The sequence below is a fragment of the Lissotriton helveticus genome, chromosome 5_2 (assembly GCF_964261635.1).
Source record: "Lissotriton helveticus chromosome 5_2, aLisHel1.1, whole genome shotgun sequence".
In the NCBI taxonomy this organism is placed as follows: domain Eukaryota; kingdom Metazoa; phylum Chordata; class Amphibia; order Caudata; family Salamandridae; genus Lissotriton; species Lissotriton helveticus.
The window spans coordinates 4,707,000-4,722,124 of record NC_136066.1 but is presented as its reverse complement, the minus strand read 5'-3'; the positions used below and the strand labels follow the sequence as shown (position 1 = coordinate 4,722,124).

General features: G+C 47.1%; 1 protein-coding gene across 7 annotated transcripts in view; it reads left to right on the top strand.

Annotated features, from left to right (window-relative positions):
* ODF2 (outer dense fiber of sperm tails 2) overlaps positions 1–15,125 on the top strand; it is a 306,180-nt gene that overhangs the window by 42,716 nt on the left and 248,339 nt on the right. The gene's annotated exons all lie outside the window — the stretch shown is intronic.

The window sequence follows — 15,125 nt, the reverse complement described above, 5'->3', positions numbered from 1 at the left end:
AAATCAGCAGTATAACATCACACATGTTGAAATCATCTTGGGAATTATTTCTTGATGAACATTTTAATCCCCAGAACAGGTAAACAAGGGGGTCTCTCAATCTTCTGGGTGGCAGACAACCGCAAATTCGCTCACCAAGCGAAGACGTCATTCTAGTATCCTCTGCGGCTCAAATCAGGAAATTAATCTCCAAAGGTAGAAAAGACGGGGCAGCTGGACCAAACGGTATTCCCCCGGCCCTCTTCAAACTTGAACCTGATTACTAGGCCAACACATTGATCCCCCTCTATTCATCTGTCACAAACTCTGGGTGTCTTCCCGCCTCATGGAGGGGTTCAATCATCTCACCGATCTATAAAGCTGGGGGACTCCTTCCAAAAAACTACCGACTGATTGCACTCCTTGACGTTGAGGCCAAATACTTTGCAGGACTCCTATTGATCCATCTGCGAGAATGGGCTGCAAACCAAAGCTTAATACCATCCAGCCAAACGGGGTTCTGAAAAGACATGGGGACAACAACCAACTTGATCGCCATCTCGTTGCTCATTGACAAGGCAAGAGCGACCAAGCAGGCTCTCCACCTCTGCTTTGTGGACTTTAAAGCGGCCTTTGACAACGTCAACCGAGAAATCCTATGGCGAAAACTGGCCTCCTGGGGGATTCCCTCACCTCTACTAAACCTCTTGATTGAGTTGCACACAAACACATGGGTCCAGGTAAAGCTTGGGAACGTCTCGCAACTCTCTAGGCGCATTCCGACCACAAAGGGCCTAAAACAGGGGTGCGTATTAGCTCCAACTCTTTTCAATCTTTTTACAGCTGACCTGCCACCCGCCTTAGATGCCTGCAATTCGCATGCTCCGCGGTTAGGAGGCAAAGGGCTGTCCAGCATCTCCTACGCAGACGACGTGGTCCTGGTCAGTCACACGAAAGTTGGCCTTCAAAACCTTATCAACACGCTTCATGGTTAAGCCATCGAAAACCTACTAGAAGTGAACACTAGTAAAACAAAAGTTCTTTCTATAACTAGAAGCAAAAAGTCGCACACTTGGATGCTTGGTTCGGATGCAATCCCAAACTGCGCTGAATACAAATATCTTGGGATCCAAGTCGATAAAGGTGGCCGCTACCAAAACCAATTAGAGGCCATCAAGAGGAAAGGCATGCTAATAGCCGTGACATTGAACCAGCTAAAGACCAATCTGACCGGAGAGACTCTACTTCCTCTATTACGAGTAGCCAAAATCAAAATAGTCATCAATCACATATGACAGTGAGGCTCTAAGAGGAATTGATGCTAAACTTCTGGACACAACCATCTCAAAGGCCTACAGATTTTTTTTTAATCTACCACCCTATACTTCGCAGGCCCAGATTCGGTTGGAATTCGGGCTGACGTGCCAAACACTTGCTCGAAGAGGTTCATACATCAAGTGCTGGCACAAATTAAAGAATTCTCAAGAAAACACCCTGAACCGACAGCTCTGGCAAGACATGCTTACCACATTGCGAATGCCGGCGGAAAAAATACCTAGAGGAGTCCTTGTCCATCACAGGACTGAAAGACCTATGGGAGACTCCTGTATCACATGCGCAATTTAAGCGCATAGTGAACAAGAGTCTAAAGAGACAATCGCATGTGGAGGACAAAGCTTTGCTCTCTTATAGGCGCCATGCCTGGATGACTTTGTACACATACGGAACACCGGGGCTCCAAGCATATTTTGGTCTGGGGTACGGCTGGAAAACAAAAGAGGCCTTTTTCAAACACAGGCTGGGGATTCTACCCGCCATTCCTCACCCAACACCATGGTTGAGGCAGAACTATGGGACCAAATGCCGGCTCTGCGGAACAGGAATCGAAGATTTGGAACACCTATTTTGCACTTGCCCGAGGCTGAACGAAGAAAGAGTAGCTCTGTTGAAACAGCTTTCAACGAACTAGGAGTTCGCTCACGCAGACAAGCTGTCCTCGCTTGTTTTGACCCTGGCCTCCCGCCACTAAACGGGAAGCTAGTGAAATTTCTGAAACTAGCGGAATGGAAACAAATAACCCAGGCACTTGGCTAAGTGGAAACCCGGGTCAGGACCAAGTGCCTTGAACATTTTTTCCCGCGGGGTCTTACTGTTTTTTACCTTTACTATTCGATCAACCATGAATATCTGCTTTTAAGGTCTTTCAAACTTCTTATGACATTGTTTTATTGTACTTTTTGTAACGGTTTTTATTAACCTAAAACAATAAAGAATTACTAATACTATTGCCCTCGTAAGTCACTATAAAATGGTATCCCTGTTACCTGGGGCCTGGGTACTGTAGAGGGCCCTCTAGGGCTGCAGCCCGAAATGTGCAACCATCGGGACCCCTCACCAAGACCATGCAAGCTGCAGTTGCAGGCTGCGTGTCTTGGTGCAGAGAAAACTGAAGGGTCAACATGACACACTTCCTTGTGTTGAATCGGTGTATATGTGCACACCAAATTTCTCAATATATTTTTTCTTGAACTATTTTGTACTAAAACTACTCCATTGCGTGCAACACTGCCTTGTATGCGCCAAACACACTTACGTGAAATCTCTAGCTACACCAAGCGCTGTTAGTCACTTGAATACAGTGTGCACTGCGTGCACATTCATCCAACAATATAATTCAGAAACCTTTTTCAAAATTCAGTTTAATGTTTACATCACAGAATTCATATTTAAAAACGCTAATACATAAACCTCTCTTACTCTTGTGGACAAAAATATCCAATTCTCTGAACAAACACCAAATATTTTTTGCATACAATCATTGTAGATTAACCAATTGCTTTGAAGTGAAATATTTGTGTCTGTGCCCGGTGCATTTCGGGACCATTTCTCTTCTCCAGGGGCCTCTGTAAATAAACAGTGATGCATAGAGGCTATTATATGTAATTATAATTGTGTCTTTCGATGGTGCTTACCACTTATTCACTTATAATAGCTTGAGAACACAATAAGATGCTTACGAAAACAAAACTCACATCTGTATACAAACTAGTGAAGTGTTAACGTCACAAAGTGCCAAAGGTGCTTTCTCCATGTTTTGTGTGAAAGCCTCCCTGTGGTTGTTCTTACTAAACACTTAAAAACGAAATCCATAAGTGCAAGCCAGACTACAAATCCATGACCTAAACCACTGTGCCACGCTTGGTGCTCTTCACACACATGCATAGTAGATATCTGAACTATATGTAGTACACACGACATCTAGAACGAAGACGAGTGAAGACATTGACAAACTATCAAAGTCGGTCTCACTGTGTGAACAAAAGGTTTGAAGTTAGTTAGACCTTGAACCAAGTGATGACTACACCATCGCAGTGTACCCCGCATATACACATACCTCCCTCTGTAAGTAGAGTAATCCAGGTAACAATCTTTTCCCGACAGCCTCCACAGGCGACCAAAGTGAATGTATAAAGTTATCCTATAACATCAATAAGTAAGCACTTATAAACTACCACATCTACAAAGAAACCCTTCCTTATTGCTTCTATTTATTCCAACATACCGTTTCATCCAACATACGAGCGTAAGCACATTGCTCTGGAGCCATCTCTTTGCAACCGCCTCACCGCTGTCTGCTTTAAATGGAACCCTGATGTCAATGTGTCTTCCGTGGTAGTCTTAGAAACAAGACAACCCATCATCACTCTGTGCTACATCAGCGCCATATTAAAGTGGCTAGATACCCATGTCTCATATTTTTTCAAAACCTGTGTGTTGCTATCCCCTATTGCCTTCAGTGCGCACACAAAAAAAACCCACTTATTTTAAAAAAAAGGAAGAAAGATCCCTTCAACTCACGTTAACGATAATCCCCCAAACCAAGACTCTATGTGCAAAATTAGAAAGAACGATCTGCACAACTTCTAAATAACAGTAATTCAACCAAACCTAAACTGAAAATATCTTGCAGTTCTCTAGACTCCTAAGTAAAACACTACTGAATAATATCTGTGACGAAATTGTGCACTGGTGTTTTTACATTTATGAAACAATAATGATAAATCTAAAATCGACGAGTAAACAGTTTTTCCAAATGAATACTATACTTTAAGTGTATGTGTTATCTCCTAAAACAAATTAACCTATTTCTCCATACTTCTTTGCTCAAGCTATTTGACAGAATAAAATTTGTATTCTATGATTTATCTTAATTATATTACTCGCTCTTGACTTTCAAATATAAAGAAAAGGGTGATAAACCTTTTGTCCTTTTATATCAAATGCCATTATAGAAAACAACTAATTTCCAATTTGTCGTTTAATCCCTTAGGGGTCATAGTATCCAATCTTTTAATCCAAATTGTTTCTCTTTTTGAGAGAAGTTTTGGGTTGTTACGGCCTGGAACAGTCTCAAGCACCTCTATAGCTTGAAAGCGCAGTTGTGCAATATTATGTTGCAAGTTCACCCAATGCCAAATTCCAGTTTGTGTTTTTTTCCTACAAATCATGCTTTTATGTTCAGTGATTTATATTTTCAGTTTCCTTACCGTTTTTCCAATCTAAACTGACCCACAGGGTCTTTTTATGCAATACATTACATTGAAGTATTGCAGTCAGCTGTCGGTGCAAGTTTAATTTGTTCTCCCGTTCTTGGTGTGTGATGTTTTTACTGATTACAATGAATTCAATTATTGCACTACTTCATGCCATCCGTCTGACTGACTGTTAATAACTCCTTTAAATTCCTAGTTCTTGTATATGCGAATAAAGGTTTATTTTTAAATAAACCTCGAAAATCCGGTTCACTTTGTAACAGTTCCCACTGTGTATTATTCTTGTTATTGCTGTGGATTTAATTGAAACTTTGGAAACAAAGACCACTATGTGATTGTATTTTTGACCTTTTTGATTAGAAGATTCTTCTGGTTTAACCCCATTACTCGGGATAATGTGTCTTCCAATAACGTCTGTGGATATCCTCTAGCCATAAACCTGCGTTTATTTTTTCCAGTTTTACTTTGCACCTTGTTGTATCCTCAGTTTTTGAGAATTAGAAGGATTGCTTCAAATAGGGTAAATTCTCAATAAGTCTGGAAGAATGAAAGCTTTGATACGATAAAGTATTACGTCTGTCGGTTGTTTATAAACCAAAGTTTCAATGCTTGAATTTGTAATTTGTATTTTCACATTCAGAAAAGCAAAATCCACATCACTTATTGAATTGGTAAATTGTATTCAACTCTGTGATGTTTCGCTCCAAACTTTCTCTTGTGTTATTCCAGATTTTTTTTAAAAAGTAGTCAATGAAACAAAAATATATAATCAGATTGTTTTACCACGTTGGAGCATTAAATATGTGATTTGCTCATAAATGTATTCTTGTAAGTTGGAACTTAGTAGAGCATTCTGGTCTTGTGTCTGAGGCCGGTAGATGTGGTCCAGTCTTAGGGGCCTATTATGATTGCGATTTTTCCGCATCCTCCGGGCCGGCGGAAGCCACCGCCGGCCCAGAGAATGCGGAAAAACCGCAGCGGACCCACCAAAGACCCACCGCCACATTAGGATGGCTGGTGGGTCCTGGTTTCCGTCCGCAGCTTTTCCGCCGTGGTTGGCTTACAACTGCGGCGGAAAAGCTCTAATATGGTGGCGGTGTCTCTCAGACACCGTCCGCCATATTAGGAAGGGCTTTAAAAGATGCTTTTCCGCGGCGGGTTTTCCGCCGTGGAAAAGCTTGTGTAACTTCACTGCGGGGGCCCGTTGCGGGCCCCCTAGGTGAAGGGGGGGTGGGGGTGCACATGGGGGGTACCTTTGGTACCCCCCTGCATTTGTATGCAGAAATCGGCAGGCACCGCACGGTGCCTGCCGCTTTCTGCATACAAATGCAATGTATGCATTTTTACCATTGCGGCGGATGCAGCTTGAAGCCGCACCCGCCGCAATGGTAAAAATAGAGGATGTGACCGCCAGGGTGGCGGTCACATCCTAATTGCACAGGAGGGAACTCCACAGGCAATGCGGAGGTTCCCTCCTGCTCTATGGTGGCGGACGGACTCGGGTCCGTCCGCCATCATAATCGGCCCCTTAGTGTGGCTGCATGTAGCAGTGAATGAACGCATGGTATGCAACAAGTGTGAGGTAGAATCCCAGCGCCTGCTTATACAAACCAGTGTGATTTGTTGCCTGGTAATAGGTTATTGTCTGGTTTTGCACCTGCTAGGTCAGTACTGCTCTCCATACTCTAAATGGAGTCCGATCAGCCCGAGTCTCCTTGAGAGTGTGCTTCAGGGCCCGCTTACCTGGATGGAGGAGAAGCTCCCATCAATGATGGTTTTGGTGGGAGTGCGCACAGTGACATATGTTCTTGGGTGAGGTGTGTTGTTCTTGCTTTGAATAGATGGATGAAGTTTGTGGGGATGAGACACGTTGGCATTGGTACTGGTTATTGTATTTGCAGCGCATAAGTGGTTCTGATGTGTGTGCTTGTTGCAGAGGGGTCGCACAAGCCCTGTTTGCTAGGTGTACATCAGTAAACTGTGATGTGGTGGCTCAAGTCTGCATATGTGAGTGAGGCGACGTGCCACAGTAATCTTGGTCAGTGTATATGTCCGTGAGGGAGTGGTGGTCTCTGAGCAGGTCCGTTGTCCTGGTGTTTGCTGGCTTTGGCACTTTGTAACGTGGTCGAGAAGCAGACCAGGACAAGATAGGGTGTTCTTTCAACAGATTACGGTTTATTGGGGGGAAAACACAATAGTTAGAAGAAACAGGGAATGTTCGTCCCAGAGGCTTCTAGAGAGTCTATACTTGGGCCTTCTTTACAAGGGATTATGGGAGTCGTAGTCCGCTTCCTTCCAGGGATTACTGGGGATACCTCCGTGTTTTGTGGCAGCCCCTCCCGTCGCTGGACTTAGTTGGTGCTCCGCGGGATGTTGTGTCGGACCACAGGGGAAGAAAGAAAACAAAGAAAAGAAATGTCAGGAAGGGGTTTCTCCTTCCTGTACGTGTCGCGGGTGTGCCGGGGAAGTGTAGGGAAAGTCACCACTACCGTCATCAAAGTGTGAGCGCTCCTGCGGCGGTTAACGGGCTCTTATACTTGCTCCCGGCATCAGCCCGAGACGTCCCGTACCTTGTTGAGCCACGACCCTTCTCCTGGGCCGTGGTGGGCTTCAGCGTGTTGCCAGCTAGGGTCTGGCTGCCCTCCTCGTCGGTCGTCCGTTCTCTCCTCCTGCAGTGAAGTTTCTTCGGCAGTAGCTGGTTCCTGGCTCTTCTGCGACGGCGTAGCCTTGTTTGACGGCAGCACTTCAAAGGTTGTCACCAGCGTCTGCTCCTCACAAGCAGGTCTCCATGAACGGCTGTCTTTCTCGGCGTCTTCTGTTTTCACAACGCCTGAACCATGTGACCCCATCACATGACCGGCCCAGGCATAGGAATTAAAGGGACCGTACTCCCCGGGGACGTTCTGCAAATATAGAAGGGGACAGCAGTGAGGGGAAAAGTTCCCCGATTGTGCCTCCAGAGAGTCCGTGTCCTCACACACCCCTACCCTAGTTTGTTCACGTTCGGGGAACAAAGGAAGGCGGGAAAGAAAGTCAGCATTTCCATTGTCCGTTCCCTTCCGATGGACCACATCAAAGGAAAAGGGCTGGAGGGAAAGGAACCATCGCAATATTCTTGGATTGTTTCCCTTGTTGTGGCTCATCCAATGTAAGGGAGCATGATCTGTATACAGAAGGAAATGGGCCCCCTCCAGATAGTATCTTAATTTCTCAATTGCCCACTTAATAGCCAGGCATTCCTTCTCTATTATAGGATATTTCTGCTCACAGGAAAGAGTTTTCTGCTAATAAAAAGGAGTGGGTGTTCTACACCTTCAGATGACAACTGGGATAATACCACCCCTAACCCGTGTTCAGAAGTGTCTGTGTGTAACAGGAAGGGTTTCGAAAAATCAGGAGACCTCAAAATTGGGGCAGTGGTTATGGCCGTTTTCCGGTTCACAAAGGCTGTTTTGGCGCTCATGCTGGGGTGTTGCAGGTCTTTCGTCTTAACGTTTTTCTGCAGTAGGTCGGTCAGGGGAGCAGCCAGTTCAGAATATTGTGGGATAAACCTTCTGTAATAACCAAGGAGCCCCAGGAATGCCCTAACCTCTTTCTTGGTTGACGGAAAAGGGGCCTCTACTATTGCCTTTATTTTCTCAGATTGTGGTTCGATAACACCGTTTCCTAAAAGGAACCCAAGATATTTTACCTTCCTAAACCCTGCTCTGGATTTTTTTGCATTGATATGCAAACCTACCTCTTGAAGGGACTTAAGAACCTGGGTACAATGCTGTAAAGGGGTTTCCCAATCAGGGCTGAATATAACGATGTCATCAAGGTATGCGGAGGAGTACTCTTGATGCTGTCGCAATACCTTGTTCATGAGGCGTTGGAATGTGGAAGGCGCCCCATGTAACTCAAAGGGTAAGACAGTAAATCCGTACAGGCCCGTTGGTGTAACAAAGGCAGTCTTTTCCTGGTCGTCCGGTTTGAGGGGCACCTGCCAATAGCCTTTTATGAGGTCAAGAGTTGTAATGTATTGAGCCTCCCCAGTTTCTCTATTAGCTCATCGACCCTAGGTATGGGATAAGAGTCACATTTTGAAATAGAGTTTACGGCGCGGAAGTCAATGCAAAAGCGAACTGAGCCATCCGGCTTTGGTACGAGCACGATTGGGGAAGACCAGTCGCTTTTGGATGGCTTTATGACGCCCAGGTCTAGCATGTTTTTAACCTCTTCTTCTATGGCTTGTCTTCTGGCGGCTGGTATGCGGTATGGTTTCTGTTTGACTATTTTTCCTGCTTGTGTTTCTATGGCATGTTCAGCTAACAGGGTTTTTCCTGGTATGTTGGAAAAAAGATGGGGAAAGGGGCTCAGGGTATCCTGAAGGGTTCTATCTTGGTCCTTAGTCAAATCAGGATTGACAACCAGCTCCTTCAGGGTGGTTTCGTTCTGAGATGGTTTGCCTATGTTATGTACATTTTGAGGGGGGGGGACCGAACAACTTTTTGAGCAGATTTATATGGTACAGTTGGGTCTTCTTTGGCTTGATCTGTATTTTGTAAAATGTTAAACTTACTTTTTCTGTGACTTTATACGGGCCCTGCCACCCTGACCGTGGTTTCCCTAGGTTGGAGGGTAAAAGGACCAGCACCCAATCTCCTACATTGAGGTGGTGCCACTTCTTTCCCTTGTTATATATCGTGTGTTGTTGTATTTGGGCTTTCTCTAGATTGGAATCAGCAAATTCCCTTAGTTTATGGAGTCGTGAGTGAAGGTTCTGTGTATACTCAAGAACATTTTTAGTATCCTCTTCTTTCTCTTGTTCCCATACTTCCTTAGTAATCTCCAAAAGGCTCCGAGGTTCTCTCCCATATAGGAGTTGGAACGGGGAGTACCCTAGACTGGTTTGAACCTGGCTCCGGATTACATATGAGGCTAGAGGAAGCAGCAGGTCCCATTCTTTACCCTCGACGGTTAGAAGCTTCTTCAATGTCAATTTCAAAGTGGCGTTGTAACGCTCACAGAGTCCATCCGTCGGGGGATGATACACCAACGTTTTAATGTGGGAAATATCCAAAGACTTACAGATTTGTCCCATTAGCTTAGAGACAAAGGGAGTACCCTGACCGGTAAGTATTTCCCGAGGGAAACCGACCCGTGAGAAGAGCTCCAGGAGTTTCTCAGAAATGTTGCGGGTTGTGGGATTGCGTAAAGGGAAGGCTTCCGGATATCTCGTGGCATAGTCAACCACGACCAAAGCATAGACGTAGCCCTTCTTGGTACGTGGCAAAGGACCAATGAGGTCCATACCAACCCTTTCGAACGGGTTACCCACAACCGGTAATGGGTGTAATGGAACTGCTGGTGGCCTGTACGGGTTCTTTTTTTGACAAATCTCGCATTCTTGGCAGAAGCGAGTGACTTGCGAAAATATGCCAGGCCAATAAAAATGTCGCAATAACATCTGTATAGTCTTTTGGGCCCCACTGTGTCCTGCCAGCAGATGCGAATGAGCAAAAACAAGAACCTGTTCCCGAAACGCTTGAGGCACCAACAATTGGGGATCATCCCCTTGTTTCGCTGTGCGATATAACAAGTCATTTTTTGTTTGAAAAGAAGGGTAACTAAGGGGTGTCTGTTGAACTTGAGCCCATGCTGATTGTAAGCTCGGGTCGTTTTTCTGAGCATACCTGAAGCTTCGATCTATGACCCATGGAGCTTGGGTTAGAAGAGTAGGCGGTGCTTCAGATATGGAAGGGACTCTCTACAACTTGTCTCTTAGCATTTTAAGGAATGAGGGATTGTCTTGCCCTATTATCATTTGCTCGGGCAGACTAGGAACAACCCCAAGCCTGATATCTATAGTCTGACCTTGGGGAAGAGTGACAGGGACTTGTATGACCGGATAAATCTTAACATCCTCGTGTCGTGTACACACCTAATCGGTACAGAGTCTTTGACCTTATCAGGGAGAGGTGACACAATGGACTGGAGAATGACTGACTGTTTGCATCCTGAGTCTAGTAATGCCTTCACTTGCACACCCTTTACTTGGACACTTAAGTGGAAGCTGGTCCTAGTTCCGCGGAATATAGAATGGAACGGGGAATACATCCAATGTCCATCGGCTCTTCGGGTGGTTTCTTCCGGGGACAGTTTCGTGCTATATGACCCCACTCTCCACATTCAAAGCACTGTGGATTACGTAGGGGAGGCGGTTCTAAACGGGGTATTCTTGGCTTTACTATTTCTAGCGGAGCCTTTAGGGGTTTCTTTTCAGGTTTTACTGGCCCTCCCATTGGTTTTGTGGATTTGTCAGAGTCCCAAGGTAAGGCCCTAGGTTGTGCCCTATAAAAAGTAGTGGCCATTTCTACCGCCTGTTCAGGACTTGTGTGTTTGTGTTGCTTCAGCCATCTTTGAATGGGGTATGGCAGGGCCTCTAAGAACTGCTCTAAATAAATCATATCTATGATTTCATCCTTTGTTTGAGAACGGGGTCTTAGCCACTTATCTGCTGCTGTTTTTAACTTGAAATACAGAGTTTTGGGGTTATCTGATGTGGTGCCGCGTTCTTTCCTGAACCGAGCCCTATATGCCTCCGCATCCATGCCCATATGATCCAATATCCAGTCCTTTATTTCTGCATACGGAGTATTGCCATTAGGATTAGCCACCTGGTAGGCGGCTTGTGCTTCTCCAGTAAGAAGGGGGGCTAAGAAGAAAGGCCATTTAGTTTCAGGCCACCCAGATGCCCTTGCCGCCCTTTCGAAGTTAAGAAGGAAAGCGTTGGGGTCTTCTCCTGTCACATACTTTTGGAGAGATACGTTTGTCCCGGTTCCTGCCCTTATTTGGAGTTGTGTTGTTAGTTCCCGCCTATCGTCTGCTACTTTCTGCATTTGGTCTGCATGATTAGCCAGACTCTCTCTCACAAGTTCCCGGTTTGCTTGGGCAGAGGTCATTTGTTTTTCTACTGCCCATTCCAGCTTTTCTTGCCCACGGATTAATTGCTGGATTAAGTTTTCCATCGTGAGGCGAACCAAGATCCCACTTCTGACTCCACGTGTAACGTGGTCGAGAAGCAGACCAGGACAAGTTAGGGTGTTCTTTCAACAGATTACGGTTTATTGGGGCGAAAACACAATACGTAGAAGAAACAGGGAATGTTCGTCCCAGAGGCTTCTAGAGAGTCTATACTTGTTCCTTCTTTACAAGGGATTATGGGAGTCGTAGTCCGCTTCCTTCCAGGGATTACTGGGGACACCTCTGTGTTTTGTGGCAGCCCCTCCCGTCTCTGGACTTGGTTGGTGCTCCGCGGTATGTTGTGTCGGACCACAGGGGAAGAAAGAAAACAAAGAAAAGAAATGTCAGGAAGGGGTTTCTCCTTCCTTTATGTGTCGCGGGTGTGCCGGGGAAGTGTAGGGAAAGTCACCACTGCCGTCACCAATGTGTGAGCGCTCCTGCGGCGGTTAACGGGCTCTTATACTTGCTCACCCGTACTACCACCAGTCTTCCCCTCAACCCAGGTCCCTCCCGGCATCAGCCCGAGACGTCCCCGTACCTTGTTGAGCCACGACCCTTCTCCTGGGCCGTGGCGGGCTTCAGCACGTTGCCAGCTAGGGTCTGGCTGCCCTCCTCGTCGGTCGTCCGTTCTCTCCTCCCTCAGTGAAGTTTTTTCGGCAGTAGCTGGTTCCTGGTTCTTCTGCGACGGCGTAACCTTGTTCCACGGCAGCACTTCAAAGGTTGTCACCAGCGTCTGCTCCTCACAAGCAGGTCCCCACGAACGGCTGTCTTCCTCGACGTCTTCCATTTTCACAACGCCTGAACCATGTGACCCCATCACATGACCGGCCCAGGCATAGGAATTAAAGGGACCGTACTCCCCGGGGACGTTCTGCAAATATAGAAGGGGAGAACAGTGAGGGGAAAAGTGCCCCGATTGTGCCTCCAGAGAGTCCGTGTCCTCACACACTTGTATATTTGGATTGCCTTGTGTCAGGGTTACTTTCTGGTACTGTTCTCCGATTGTTGTTCAGTTGCTTTAGGGGATAGCAGTGGTCCTGTTCTGTGTTTGTCTGAGCAGAGTTGTGACCTGGCAATCGCGCTTTGTGTGTGTGTACTTCAATGTGTTAAAGTGATGTTATGTTCTGTTAGTGAGACTTGTTGTAGCGCAAATTAAACACCCCCAAAGTGGGTCTCTCAGCACTTGGCGGCTGGCAGTGTTCGGGCGCAGACGGGATTGCCTCTGGCGTATGCATCCGCTGCAGGATGCAGATTAAAAAGCCCTCGGGGTTGGGGGACTTGACTGCCGACCACGTCTAAAATGGCAGTCGCAGTTGTTTCAAACAGGTCTCTTGTTTCCCTCCGCTCAAACGGCACAGCTGGGTGGACCAGGGAACAGAAAGTACAGAAAGTACAGTGTGCAAGGAAACTGTTCAAAGAGCAGGATAAATGTGACGGCAGCGAGTGAGCAATGCGCAAACCGAGGAGAGTGCAAAGAGCAGGGTTAATGTGACGGCGGCGAGTGAGCAATGCGCAAACCGAGGAGAGCGCAAAGAGCAGGGTAAATGTGCCGACGGCGAGTGAGCAATGCGCATACAGAGGAGAGCGCAAAGAGCGGGGTAAATGTGCCAGCAGCGAGTGAGCAATGCGCAAACCGAGGAGAGCGCAAAGAGCAGGGTAAATGTGCCGGCGGCGAGTAAGCATTGCGCAAACAGAGGAGAGCGCAAAGAGCGGGGTAAATGTGCCGGCGGCGAGTGAGCAATGCGCAAACCGAGTAGAGAGCAAAGGGCAGGGTAAATGTGCCGGCTGCGAGTGAGCAATGCGCAAACCGAGGAGCACACAAAGAGCAGGGTAAATGTGCCGGCAGCGAGTGAGCAATGCGCAAACCGAGGAGAGCGCAAAGAGCAGGGTAAATGTGCCGGTGGCGAGTGAGCAATGCGCAACCCGAGGAGAGCGCAAAGAGCAGGGTAAATGTGCCGGCGGCGAGTGAGCAATGCGCAAACCGAGGAGAATGCAAAGAGCAGGGTACAAATGTCAGGTACAGTTTCAAAAAAACAAATAGTTTTTAGATCTAATTTTAATTATGGTCTGCATTTACTTAGGCATGGTGTAGTGTTTGTGGGATTGTGGTCCTGGTCTCTTTTTGCATTCGTGTGGCAACAGAGGAGAGCGCAAAGAGCGGGGTAAATGTGCCATCAGCGAGTGAGCAATGCGCAACCCGAGGAGAGCGCAAAGAGCAGGGTAAATGTGCCGGCGGCGAGTAAGCATTGCGCAAACAGAGGAGAGCGCAAAGAGCGGGGTAAATGTGCCAGCGGCGAGTGAGCAATGCGCAAACCGAGTAGAGAGCAAAGGGCAGGGTAAATGTGCCGGTGGCGAGTGAGCAATGCGCAAACCAAGGAGAATGCAAAGAGCAGGGTAAATGTGCCGGCAGCGAGTGAGCAATGCGCAAACCGAGGAGAGCGCAAAGAGCAGGGTAAATGTGCCGGTGGCGAGTGAGCAATGCGCAAACCAAGGAGAATGCAAAGAGCAGGGTAAATGTGCCGGCAGCGAGTGAGCAATGCGCAAACCGAGGAGAGCGCAAAGAGCAGGGTAAATGTGCCGGTGGCGAGTGAGCAATGCGCAAACCAAGGAGAATGCAAAGAGCAGGGTAAATGTGCCGGCAGCGAGTGAGCAATGCGCAAACCGAGGAGAGCGCAAAGAGCAGGGTAAATGTGCCGGTGGCGAGTGAGCAATGCGCAACCCGAGGAGAGCGCAAAGAGCAGGGTAAATGTGCCGGCGGCGAGTGAGCAATGCGCAACCCGAGGAGAGCGCAAAGAGCAGGGTAAATGTGCCGGCGGCGAGTGAGCAATGCGCAAACCGAGGAGAATGCAAAGAGCAGGGTACAGATGTCAGGTACAGTTTCAAAAAAACAAATAGTTTTTAGATCTAATTTTAATTATGGTCTGCATTTACTTAGGCATGGTGTAGTGTTTGTGGGATTGTGGTCCTGGTCTCTTTTTGCATTGGTGTGGCAACAGCTGTGATCTCTGTTGTATTAGGGTCGGGGTGACGGTCCTGCCCTCCGTGTGTCTGTCAATTATCTTTGTTATTGTGTGTCAGTGGTCCTGCTCTCCGTGTGTATGTGGAGGAGGTATGTTGGGGGGCTCCTGGCCTATGTAAATGTGGGAAAGGCGTGTTGTGATGAAGCACTGGTCCAGGTCTGTGTGTATGTGGATGAGGTGTGTGGCGTGTTAAGGGGTCCTGTTCTTTGTATATATGAGGTGAGGTGTGTAACGGGCGCAGATCTTGCCTTGGTCTGTTCTATGTGAGTAAGTAGTATTGAAGCGCTGCCCTCGACCTGGTCTCTGTATTTACAGTGAGGCGTGTTGCTGTGTGACAGTGCTCATGACCTGTGCTGTGTGATGAAGTCTTGGTCTTGCTCTGTGTAAATGTGAGTGAGGTGGGGTGTGGTGCAGCAGTGTTTATGGTCTCTGTGTGCTGGGTGCAGCTTTGATCCAGGTCTGTGTGTTCATGGATGAGATATGTCAGTGTGCCACTGGTTTGCCCTTTGTATGAGTAAGGTGTATTCAGGGGTGACAGCGCTCATGGTCTATGTTAAAGTGTGGTGGG